The sequence below is a fragment of the Gossypium hirsutum genome, chromosome A02, assembly GCF_007990345.1.
Source record: "Gossypium hirsutum isolate 1008001.06 chromosome A02, Gossypium_hirsutum_v2.1, whole genome shotgun sequence".
Taxonomy (NCBI): domain Eukaryota; kingdom Viridiplantae; phylum Streptophyta; class Magnoliopsida; order Malvales; family Malvaceae; genus Gossypium; species Gossypium hirsutum.
The window spans coordinates 2,022,118-2,035,872 of NC_053425.1; the positions used below are offsets into that span (position 1 = coordinate 2,022,118).

The 13,755-nt window shown below is 36.1% G+C and overlaps 1 long non-coding RNA gene across 1 annotated transcript; it reads left to right on the forward strand.

Annotated features, from left to right (window-relative positions):
• Positions 1-6,578: 6,578 nt before the first annotated feature.
• On the forward strand, positions 6,579-7,850 carry LOC107927375 (uncharacterized). The gene is made up of 3 exons (XR_005910144.1): positions 6,579-6,743; positions 6,923-7,003; positions 7,597-7,850. It is a non-coding gene; the product is annotated as an uncharacterized lncRNA (long non-coding RNA).
• Positions 7,851-13,755: the final 5,905 nt, after the last annotated feature.

The following is a 13,755-nucleotide window of genomic DNA, read 5'->3' on the forward strand; positions in this document are numbered from 1 at the left end:
TACCTACAAGCTTTCGATCTGTGGGAGGTAGTCAACTCAGATGTTGAACCAGAGCCACTTAAAGGCAATCCAACAGTGGCTCAAATCAGGCAGCATGCTGATGAGAGGACCAAGAGGCACAAAGCCATGTCTCGCATCCAGAACTCAGTGTCAGATGTGATTTTCACAAGGATTATGGCCTGTGAATCACCAAAACAAGCCTGGGACAAGTTGCAAGAGGAGTTTCAAGGGACAGAGAGGACAAGGCAGCAACAGTTGCTGAACTTAAGGAGAGATTTCGAGAATTTGAAGATGAAGGAAGAAGAAACTATCAAGCAGTACTCTGACAGGATTATGGCTGTGGTTAACAGCATAAGGCTCCTTGGAGAGCAGCTCAAGGAAGCTAGGATAGTGGAGAAGGTTATTGCAACTCTGCCCGAGAGGTATGAGGAAAAAATCTCATCTCTCGAGGACTCAAGGGACCTGTACACCATCTCCCTGATAGAGTTGATCAATGCTTTATATGCTCAAGAGCAAAGAATAGCAAGCAGACTGGAGGAGCATCAAGAAGGTGCCTTTCAGGCAAGAACAAACACTGCCTACAAAGGCAAGAAGGCCTAGAGAGACAAGCCAAGGACTGATGTTGCAAGAAAAGAGGGTCAGACTTGCAAGCACTGCAAAAGGGCTGGTCATCCAAAAGAAAAATGCTGGTTCAATCCAGATGCTGTATGTCAGCATTGTAAAAAGAAGGGTCATGTTGAGAGAGTCTGCAAGAGCAAGGCCAAATCAAGGCAGAGTCAGTTTCAACAGAAGAAAGCTGAGGCTCGAGTAGCTAAGGAGGACAGTGACCAAGAGGAGTAAGTCTTTGCTGTGTTATGCACAGTTGCTCAAGAAAGGTTCTCATCTGGTTGGCTTCTAGACAGTGGATGCACCAACCACATGACACCTGATGCTACAATCTTCAAGTCTTTAGACAGAAGCTGCAGAACTAAAGTCAAAATAGGAAATGGACATTTTATTCAAGCTGAAGGCAAGGGTGATGTGCTGATATGCACCCCCACAGGTGCCAAAGTGATTTCAAATGTGCTTTTGGTGCCTGAAATTGACAGAAACCTGCTCAGCATAGCTCAGTTGCTGGAGAAAGGTTATTCTGTTGTGTTCAAAGACAACCAATGCCAAATCAATGATCCAAGTGGATCCAAGCTGATGGCAGTTCCTATGGCTAATAAGAGCTTTGTAGTTGACTGGACTAGGGAGTCAGACATTGCCTACACAGTCACATCAGATGAATCCAAGCTTTGGCATCAAAGACTGGGACATGCCAACTTTAGATCGATGGCTCGAATGGTCAGAGAGGACTTGGCTGAAAACTTCATCAACTCAGTGGATCATGATGATGTGTGTGAAGTGTGTCAGCTAGGAAAGCAGGCCAGACTCCCATTTCCCTCGAATCAAGCCTGGAGAGCCTCTGAAAAACTGCAACTGGTGCACACTGATGTGTGTGGCCCTATGAGGACTGAGTCATTAAGTGGAAACAGGTACTTCATACTGTTCATTGATGATTTTTCAAGATATTGCTGGCTTTACTTCCTAAAACAGAAATCAGAGGCGGCCTCAGTGTTTGGAAGTTCAAGACTGCTGCTGAGACTGAAACAGGTTGCAAGCTGAAGTCCATAAGGTCTGATAATGGGACTGAGTACACCTCAGCTCAGTTCCAAGCCTTCTGTGATAAGGCAGGCATCAAACATCAACTTATCAACACATATACACCTCAGCAAAATGGTGTAAGTGAAAGGAAGAATAGGAGTTTGATGGATATGGCCAGGTGCTTGATGATTCAGAAGAATCTGCCTAAAGCACTATGGGCAGAGGCAGTTAACACTGCAAACTACATTCAAAATAGGCTTCCAACCAAGGTCTTGGATCAGAAGACTCCATTCGAAGCCTGGTTTGGATTCAAGCCATCACTGGCTCATCTGAAGGTCTTTGGATGCATCTGTTATGCTCATGTACCTGCTGTCAAAAGGGACAAATTGTCTGAAAGGGCTCGGCCTGGTATTTTGGTGGGCTACAGCACTGTTAAGAAGGGCTATAGGATCTTGGATCCTTCAACAAAGAAAGTGTCAGTCAGTAGAGATGTGGTATTTGATGAAAAGTCATGTTGGAACTGGGAAAAACATGAACCTGAGGAAGTTTCAGAAGGACTTGCAGCAGATCAAGCTGAGCCAGATCAAAATGTTCCTGAAATGGACATTGATGATGAACCAGTTAGAGGAACAAGACCATTGACTGAGATTTATGAAAGAGCTCATGTAGCCATAGCTGAACCAAGCAATTTTGAAGAGGCTGAAGCTTAGCAAGAGTGGAAGCAGGCAATGGCTGAGGAGATTAGCATGATTGAGAAGAACCAGACCTGGGAATTAGTTGAAAGGCCAGTCAAAAGGAAGATAATTAGGGTGAAATGGGTGTACAAAGCCAAGCAAAATGCTGATGGTACCTTGAACAAACTGAAAGCAAGGCTAGTTGTCAAGGGGTTCAGTCAGAGGTATGGCCTGGACTACCTGGAGATCTTTGCACCAGTGGCCAGGCTAGACACCATCAGATTACTGATTGCCTTAGCAGCACAGCTCGAGTGGAAGATCCATCAACTCGATGTGAAATCAGCCTTTCTGAATGGTTTCTTAGATGAAGAGATCTATGTTGAACAACCACAAGGGTTTGAGATAGATGGCAGAGAGCATATGGTCTACAAACTGAAGAAGGCCCTATATGGCTTAAAACAGGCTCCAAGGGCCTGATACAGCAGAATCGATGGCTACTTGACTAATTTGGGATTCGATCGAAGTAAGAGTGAGCCAACACTGTATGTCAAGAAGCAAGGGACACAAACACAGCTCATTGTATCCCTATATGTTGATGACCTGCTGGTGACAGGAGGAGATCGAGCAGTGCTGGTCGATTTCAAGACCAAGATGCAAGAAGTATTTGAAATGTCTGATCTAGGGGAAATGTCTTATTTCCTTGGAATGGAGGTGACTCAAGCACAAAATGGGATATTTCTAAGTCAGAGAAACTTTGCCACAAAGATTCTGACCAAGTTCTCCATGCAAAACAGTAAAGCAACTAAAACACCTGTTGCTGTTGGAGAAAAACTATCGAGCCAAGGTGATTTTGAGAAGGTTTGTGAAACAACCTACAGAAGTCTAGTTGGTTGTCTGTTATATTTAACTGCCACTAGACCAGACATAATGTATGCTGTAGGATTGCTCTCAAGGTTCTTGCATTGTTGCAATAAAAAGCATTTACAAGCTGCTAAGAGAGTGCTTAGATATGTCAAAGGCACTTTGAGCTATGGTTTAAGGTACAACAAGGAAGGAAATCTGAAGCTGGTTGGCTACACTGATAGTGACTGGGCTGGCTCGATAGATGACATGAAAAGCACCTCAGGGTATGCTTTCAACCTTGGTTCAGCCATGTTTTGCTGGAGCTCGAAGAAGCAAAGTCTGGTGGCTCAATCTACTGCTGAAGCAGAATATGTGGCAGCTGCAAGTGCTGTCAACCAAGCCATTTGGCTAAGGAAAATCTTAGCTGATTTGAAAGTGCATCAAAAGGAAGCTACTGAGATCTTCTGTGACAACCAATCTTCAGTTGCAATTGCTAAAAATCCAGTGTTCCATGGAAGAACAAAGCATTTCAGCATCAAGTTGCATGTTGTTCGAGAAATGGAGCAAGCTCAGGAAGTGAAGCCGATCTATTGTAATTCTGAGGATCAACTTGCAGACATTTTGACTAAAGCCTTTAATGTCACAAGGTTCGAATGTCTAAGAAGGAAGCTAGGTGTTTGCTCCATGCAAACCAAGGAGGAGTATTGAAGCAATGGTTAGCATGTAGCAATCACATGTTTTATTATTATTATTATTATTATTATTATTATTATTATTATTTGGATGTAATGATGTAACTTAGTTGTATTCCAACTAAGTTTGTTAGTGGTAGTAGGTGGTGATTTATTTTAAGTGGATGTAATGATGAAACTTAGTTGTATTCCAACTAAGTTGTCAAGTTGTAAGCTTGTATAAATAGGCTTTATGCCATTTTAAAAAAATGAATGAATTCAATCAAGATTTCATCCATATACTCTTTATTTTAGCTTTGCTTAAAATTTATTTCATTTTTCTTCTTTGTTTCTGCCGCAAGTCTCGATTCTTGCTCGGCAAGCTTTTTGTTGAACCTTGCTATTTGTTACACTTAGCTCCAACAGATAAGATTGAAGGGTAAGAAAATAAGAAGATATTTGGCTTATTCATCGTCACAAGAACTAGTTCTTCAAAATTGAAAAATAATAGAATCTAAAAATGAAATATGAAAAAGTGAATTAATTCTTTTTAATGTGATTTTTGTACAAGCCCAATTTTGGGCAAGGAGGCTCAAAGAAGCGTTGCTGATGAAATAGTAGGCATTTTGTACAATGTGTTATCCAACTATGACAATGCTGATTCTGAAATTGTACTGGACTTGAGGAAGGAAGAGAGTTCAGGGACTAGGGTTAAGATGGACGAAGGGGTTTCAAGCCATGAATATGCCTTGGTTAAGGAAGCATTGTGGCTGCGTACTCTTAAATGATGAGGCAAGTTTGTTTCACAATGCTTTTAGTGTTTCATTATCTAGTCTAGTAAGACTTATTGGAATGCTCCTGCTAGGAAATTTGCTAGACTGTAATAAACTAAAATTATCTAGCTGAAATAGTTTTTACCATTTTCTATGAATGTCTTGGTATGGCTGCCTTTGTTTCATGGAAAGCATTTTATTGAATGTGTTATAATGGAGAATATGGTTTAGTGACAACTTATAGTACTTACCTTTTGTTTTCTAAGGAGATGTTGATTCTACAATCCTTTTTGAGTATTCATGTGCTCGTCTTTTATAGGCACAATGACTCCAAAACATCAGAGGAAGATGAGAGGTACTATTGTGTTGCTGAGGGTCAATCACAAGAAGTGTTTCCTTTGCAGATAAGGCTTTCTTTTTCACCAGGAACAAATTCATTGTTAGTAAAGATCAGTTTAAAGGTCATTTCCTTTTTCCAATCCCTTATTACCTTTTTTTTATGGAGTGTTTGTAACTGAGCTGCATGATTTTGGTCTGTGAATCAACGATGTCTGTAACCCTTTTCCTCCTTTTTGTATTGTTTCATCTTGGGTGAAATTCATCTCCCCTTTCAATCTAGAGGAAGAGATTATTTCTTATGATGCTAGTCCTGTCTTTAGTCTCATGTCATCTTGAGATGTCTTTTGGTGCTAGAATTAAGGTGTACTCTATGAGAAAATGGCTATCAGATTCACTACTGAAATAGGTGAGTTTAAATTGTGATATCTATTTTGCTATTAAGTTGACAAACTTAGATGAATATGACTTATTTGAAGGTGATGAAACTGTAGTTGGGTAGTATTAGCTTATGAACTCTCAAGGTTGTAGATGATAACTTAAAATATTATAATACAAACACACAAAAACACACATGTGCATAAGTCCTAACTATATAGGTTAGGGCTTATCTTGCTGAATGAATATGCAATCAAAATATGGTTTTCGATCATATCTATGAACAAGTAATTAGATTCCTATAGCTGTTGATGCTATTATCTTAATATCCGTGTTCACATTTCCTCACCTCATTGACTGGAATTTTTTTCCTTCTAGGTCGTTTTTGAAGTGATGTTAAAATCCTTTGAAGCAGTACTACATAAATAATAATTGGCCTCTCTATTGAATTTAACTGGCCCAAAAATAACATGTTTGTATTATTGTGAACAAGCATTGCATGATACTTTTTGAGCATGAGCCCTTTTTTACTTGCAGACTGCAGTTGTTTTTATTCATCATTCATCCCATTATAGTACTTCCATTTGTCCTTGAACACTCATTATTTGCATCTTCTATCATATTGAGTTATGATATGCTGCTTGTAAAAATATAAATATAGTTACTAGAATATGGTGATGATCCAGTATTGATCTGTGGATCCATTTCCTGGCAGTGGAATGTGGTTTTGGTTGGTGAAAACGCATGCTATCTGTAAAATATGTCAGGGATTGCATAAGCAGAACTTAAGCATCATATATCTATATATGTGTTTTTATATTTATCTCACCTTAAACAGTGCCAACCTACATAGGTTAAGGTTTCTCTATTTTTGGTTGTTGTGTAAGTAAAAAAGCTCTTTTAAGTTGGTTTAATTGATTATCACGTGTTTGTTTAAGTATAAATAAACAAGTTAATGGTAAATTATTCAGTGAACATGTATACTTAAATGCACGTGCACTCTCGTGGAGTTTCTAAACTCTACTTATGTATAAGATATATATTTGCTACTTAATTACTTTTTGATCTCCTAATTGAGAATTGTGGAGTACTAGATGTTGGATAGGTTTTTGCATATCTGCCTTTATGACCCCAATAGAAACAAACGGGTTTGCCGTTAAAATTAACCATATTGTGGAGTACTAGATGTTAGAATTTTTGGGTTGTTTCTTTTTGTAGTTTTCTTCATTATATTTATGATTTGTAATGTTGAATTAGATTTGATTTTGGGTTTCAGAAGATATACTCTGAATATATGGGATGTAGGTGGTCAAAGAACTATAAGATCATATTGGAGGAACTATTTTGAGCAAACAGATGGTTTGGTTTGGGTTGTTGATAGCTCAGATCTTAGAAGATTAGATGATTGCAAAATGGAACTGGATAATCTTCTAAAGGAAGAGGTAAGATGTTAATTTGACTTGTTTTTTCCCCATCAAATGCATGTTTTATATTCATTACGGTGAAGCTATCCATCTTACTATAACAGTTTGAGGTTGCTGCAATAAATATTAGAAAACGAAACCTTGCAAGCTAATGCCGTGCAATGTAAACTGTGTCTTATGCTTTCTTTGTGTCGCAGAGGTTATCAGGAGCATCCTTGTTGATACTAGCAAACAAACAGGACATAAAAGGTGCTCTTACACAAGCTGAAATTGCTAAAGTAAGATTACTAGTTGATAATTAAGTACTTACTTCAGCTTGTTAATTTTTTAATTTCGTTGTCTTTGTCTATGTTTGTTAAACTGCAAAACCGTGAATGCGATGTTTAGTTTTTAATTTGAAGACACCAAATTTGGTTTCATTTTTGAAGAGTCAAGTCCCTGCTTACCTTTAAATTTGCCCCGCCAGTTAAATTTTTTTAATTATGTGTTCTATTGCATGCTGGCTGATCTTTAAAATGATGTTAAAGATATCTTTTTTTTCATTAGCAGACATCATGCAATATTTTAACTAATACTATTAGCATTTATCATATGCTTTTTACATGAATCCATATGATTTTTGGGTTTTATGGAAGTTTGTTTCTCTTAAACTGGAATAACAACCATCAGTATGAGTTTCTATTAATGTGCTCTAGATATGAAATCAAATTGTGTTGAATTATATTGTAAAACCACCGGGAAATGTTTGTGTCCTCTTAATATCAAACTTTAGAGTCTAGAATCCAGGCACCTCGGTGTGGATAATAGATTGTAACTAGATTTATCTGCCAAAGTGACAATGAATCTGATCATTTGGCTTTGCATCCTTTAGATATTGAAGGTGCGGCAGAGGATCCAATCCCTTCAAGCTGGAAAATCCAAGGCTTAGCACTTCTTCAAGTGGAACGTTATTTAATGTTGCATTCCTTGGTCATTCATCTTAGTCGGAACTTGAATTTTGTGTTATGGAAACAGGGTTTGTGTACTAGCTTCTTTAACCATGATGGTTAATTATTATGAGTTTTGTAGCTTCTTTTATAATTGGCCGAGTTAATATAGATTAGATGAGCTGTGAGGTAGAATGCCTATTTATTTAAACATAATATTCAAATTCATTAATTTTTATATAAAGTTAAAATTTTAATAGAAAATTTAATTTAATTAATATTTTTTATTTATCCTTAAAAGTATATAGTTTAAAGTTTAAATTTCAAAAATAAAACATAATATAATATTAGTCACAGAAAATAAATATTATTTAATTAGAATATATTTTTTAAAGGTTATATTTTTTAGCGGCGTTTATGTGAAAAGCGTCGCTAAAGGTCTGTTTTATAGCGGCGTCTGTGAAAAAAATCCCACTAAAAGTCATAGTCTTTAGCGGCGTTTGCGGAAAAAGCGCCGCTAAAGGTCATGGTCTTTAGCAGCCTTTAAGAGAAAAGCGCCGCTAAAGGTCATGGTCTTTAGCAGTGTTTGCGAAAAAAGCGCCGCTAAAAGTCATGGTCTTTAGCGGCGTTTTTTAAAATAAAGCCGCAAAAATTTACGGCGTCGGCTATAGCGGCGTTTTTTGTGGCGCTTGTGAAAACGCCGCAAATAGTTCTAGCGGCCCTTAAAAGCGCCACTAAAGGCAAAAAAAAAGCCGCTAAAAGTCTGTTCTCCTTAGTGTGTACACGATGTGTAAACTTTGAGAAAGTTGTAAGTCGGAATACCCCGAGGGAGGCATGATACAATGATCCATTAATATTGGGTTATTGTGGAGTGTGGTACTTAATTGATGATATGTTTAAGTTATGTTTTCATTACTTAAAATTATTATGCTTTGAATCAAATTATATTAGTATCACTAAGCTTGAAATGCTCAACATGCGGATGCGTTTGTTTTCATGCACCGTTGATCAACAGATACTTTATTACATTGTGGGACTTCAGACACTTCCTAAGCCTTGCAACCCAGCTCAGACAATGATTGTACAATTTTGTTTATAGGTTGTTAATGTATTGTACTATTTTGTCTATAGGTTGTTAATGTCATAATGGGGCTTATATGCTATTTTGTCTACTTTGGTAGACTTGGATATATTTTGTACCTATAAGGGTCCTAAAGTTGAGTTTTGAATCTTGATTATGATGAATTTATATATGTTAATAGGTGTATAACTTTTTATATGTTCATGTGTTGGTATGATGCATTAGAAGCTATGGATTTGCATGTTTTAAATGTGTTTATGATGGTTTAATTTATGTATATTGGATTGATATTATGTTAGCATAATTTAGGCAAGTTTTGGTTATCATTTGAATGTCTATGCATTAATGGTGAAACTGCATTAGTGCCTCAAGACATTAGGAGCATCTCTCGAGACATCAAGAACAAAAATGACTATTTCATGCCTTTCTAGATAATTGTCTCAAGATATATTGAACATGTCTCAAGGTATAAACTGTCTGGTTTTAAGGCATGAGGCCCATTGTCTTAAAATAGGAAACATCGAAGCTGAGGGTCCAAAATAGGGGAGCTAATCTTGAGACATGTCTCGAGACACAAAGGTCATTGTCTCGAGACAACTAATTTTTAAAGTAGAGGTTGAAAATAGGATAAGCATGTCTTGAGACATGGCTTCATTGTCTCGAGACACACTATTGAATTTTGATAAATCGAGTTTGGATTCGCATCTTGACTCTACGCTTACCCCATACTACATCAGGTCGTGTGGGCCCAATCGATCATGATTAAATGAGAAACATTAGCATAGTAAGAAAATATGAAATTATGCCATGTTTTCCACTTAAAGTCAATGAAAAAATTGAGATGGTCCACATTCATAATGTGACACCTTGTACTCAAATCCGGTGATCAAATTCAATGTGAGGTGTTACATCTGTAGTTGATATGTCCAAGTCTGTGACGCCACAATTCTAAGTCACTAATGAAATATTTGTTGCATGTAGTTTGGCTGATCACTCTACAGTAGTTGTGAAATGACCTTGTCCCTTTCATTAAGGACCTTTTTTTTAATGTATAACCTCATAACCATATTTGATGAAGTTGACACAGTATCCTTGGTCACATAATTTATTAATGGTAATTAAAATAGCCTTAAGTCTCTCCATCAATTGAACCTTTTTAGCTTAGGGATTCCTAAATATTGAGAATGTCTCTCCCAAATATTTTGCTTTTCCTGCCATCACCCAATGTGACATTTTTTACATTGTAACTTTGTAAGTATTTCAAATAATGTTTATTACCTATCATGTGTCGAGAACAACCATTGTCAAAGAATCAAATCTTCTTAGTGATGGCATTTAAGGATGTATAGACCATTGATGGGTGTTGAATATATCAAAAATAAATTAAATTTACAATATAAAAAGTAGAGTAGATCTCAGGGAGATTGAATTGATCAATTTTATTAAAGTTACTTGATCAAATCGTCTAAATTGATGCAAAACTGGAAAACAAAATCAATGTATTATTAAGTAATGAAATTGTATAGAGTACTTATTGTACATAAACAGCAGTGATGACGAATCATTAAGAACTAAATTTATTCATAATATAGTTTTCATTTTTCTATCAATGAAAACGAGGAGGAATGCTTTGTTCATGCTTAAAGAAATTCTTTGGATCAGTCTTCGTCTTGAAATAAACAAGCCTATCAAAATTATTCATTGAGAAACGAGACAATTGATGGAATGAGTCATTTCAAAAGACACGTGTCTAGGTGGTATTGGCTGTGAAATGTCGAAGTGTTTGTGTTATCGAACACACCATTTTAGGGAGGGTTATATGAATAGTTTCGTCTTCAACATCCATGCTATTTTGCAGCGTTATAATTTTTCAAGCATTTTTGCTGCTTCTGTTGGTGTTATGCAGGGGCAAAGCCAGAAAATTTTTTTAGGAGGGCCGGATGAAATTTTAATTTTTTATAGTTTATATTTTTTATAATTTGTAAAGGATTAAATTGAATTTTTATAATTTTAGGGGGGCCAAAGTGCAATTTTACCTTTACTAATTTAAATTTTTTAAAAAATTTCAAGGGCCTAAAATGAAATTTTCCATTTTAGGGGGGTCGGGGCCCGTGCCAGCCCCTTGGCTACGCCCCGGTGTTATGAACAATGAGCAGCCTTTAAACACAATGGCTTCAGCAACAAGGCTCGAGACTTGGCAAGCAAACAAGCAGAAATTTGATTTGATGAAGAAGAATGAAAATAAGAATTTGAGAAAGTATATTGAATGGATAATTCTAATGAATTTCATTAACTTGAAAAAATGGCATAATGTCAATACAAATACCATACATTTTGCTGGTCAAAGTAAGGCTTTCATTACCTAAACATTACCTAACTCCACTAATTACCTTCAAACTTGAAAGACTAAACTTGCACACTTAGTAAAGCTGATTTATTAGCTCAAATGTCAACAAATACATCAAGTACATTAGCAACTTGGTTCTAACTCAACTAAGTTACAAAACATCATTTGAAGTAACAAAATAAATCAAAATGGACAGCAACATTGAGCTTCAGCTGCTGCATGCATGGCTCGAATGCATGTGCTGCTCCTTGGCTGCATGTGGTGCATGGAGACCAACTTCAACAGCTTCTTTACAACTGTTCTCTATTTCCTTAGGTGTTCTTTGTTACTTCCATTCTGATGTGTCTCATGTGACTAATTAAAAATACGACAAAGGCATCTGCACCTTGTATAGCTATGGTGAGTAGAGATATCGTATCCACGATTATTAAAAGTATTAGTAATTATTATTTTCTTATTATTTAACCGAAAAATTGGAGTGATGAGTTTTAAGCTAAAATTACTAAACTAATCTAACTAAGAACTCAACAAAAAATAAATCAAGAAAATAACTGAATAATAACCAATGAGAGAGACAATATCTAGGAAAGAATCCACCTAGATTTCATCTATTATTATGACTACTAATTAAACGATTTATTCATTTGGTGTCATGATCAGTAGAAATCCTTAAATTATGCTAATATCTCCTTCGAGAGTAAGAACAACTAATTCTAGGTTGATTAATTGAAATCTCTTTCTAATTAAAACCCCGATCGCCACATTAACTCGATCTATGGAATCCCTTATTAGATTTGACTCTAATCCAGTAGATTTATATCGTCCTATTTCTAGGACTGCATGCAACTTCACTCAATTATGCTAAACCTACTCTTAAAGGGGGACATTTTTTCCACTGAATTAAATACATTAAATATGAGTTAATATTCCGAAAATATTAAAATAAAAAATAAGCACACATAATTGAGAATAAGAATTAAGTATTTATTGTGTAAAACAGAAATTAAATAATAGAATTCATCGTAGGTTTCAACAGGATGATATGAAGAAAGACAATCAAGAAAATAATCATTGCTATTAGCTGAAGCATGACAATAAGAAAACAACAACGAAAAGCAATAGCAAAGAACGGTGAAGGAGCTTCATGTTTTATGGAACTGATGAAATTGTGAAGACTTCACAAGAGATTACTTATTTATAGAGGCAATGCTTTGAGCCGCCATGTGAACAACAACAGAACTGAAGTTTCTTAGCTAACGTGGGCAGTACAAGTTTGAGTAAAAAACCCAGTTATTTGGTTTGACTATTTGAACTTTCAATGCTGTTATAATTAAAAAATCTATACATACAGATGGAAAATTAAATCTTTGAACAATACTTGCATACGTGCTCTGAATGTTCACTTATCTTAATATTATTGGGTTTTGTGTGACAAAAGTATAGGAAGATAGTTGGGACCAGGTGGATTTAAAATAAAGAAATAATTTGGAAAATAATTCTAAATGTGGAATTTTCTAGGAGTTAATAATGCAGGAGAGTTCTTGACGTGGATTTGTGGAATAATCGTATGTTTGATATAATTAAAACTAGATCCTCTTCATTGATACGACGCCCTCTTCCATAAGGCTGTATGAAGTTCAATGTATGCGGGATAGCAAATGAGGAAGTTGCAGGTTGTGGTGGAGTACTAAGAGATATGAATGGTGTTGAAAGATCTTTATTTTCGGGTCCTATTACAGTTAATGATACGGTTTCAACAGAGGCAGGGGCGGTGTTTATAGCATTGGATTTGTTCTTATCCATGGGATGGAAGATTAATGGCTATCTTATTGTAGAATTTGGTTCAAAAATGGTGTACAATTGGTGTCTGAGCAAGGATATGAGACCGTGGTTATTACAAACAACATTTTTATATATTGAAAGGAAAATTGAGCAGGTGGGTAATGTAGTATTCTTGATGACAGATCAAAAAGGTATTAAAATGGTTTCAACTTTGGCGGTAGCAAGTATTAATCGTCACGACATGTTTAAAGTTTGGTGGTGAATCTTAGCTTTAATGTCGAGTATTTGTTTTTCAATTATAGGAAATGTTTCATTGTGGTATTTGTAAGTTGTTGTTCAAAGGTGGCAACTACAGCAGCAACATGCATGCAACCATGCAATCATGCACGAGCATACAAGTGACCGAGCATCACAGCTGAAGCATGTTGTTGTCCAAGGAGTAATTCGATTGGCATGTCCATGTGACAGTTGACTTTTGTTGTTTCAATGTAACCTTTTGTATTTGCTAAGGTTTAGTTAGATACTTATTAGTTGTTTTAGTAGCTGTTTAGGAAGTCATTATGCTGATTTAACATGTTATTTACTTGCACAAGCAAGCTTTGTTTTTTACCAATGTAATCCATCTACTTATGTACATATAATTTGAACTTTTCTAGTAATGAGAGGTTCCAACTTGTTCTCTCAATTTGTTCATCGATTTTTCTTCTGTTTTTGAGCTTTCAAACACAAAATTTCTTTGCTTGTTTCATTGATAATTTGATTGAAACTTAACACATACTTCATCCGGGATTATTGCTTTGTTCCTCTAGCTTCAACAAGAGCTTTATATTTCATCCAGATAACTTTGTTTTGTTTTTCATCCTGTGAAAAATTCCAACAATTGTTCATTTGAAT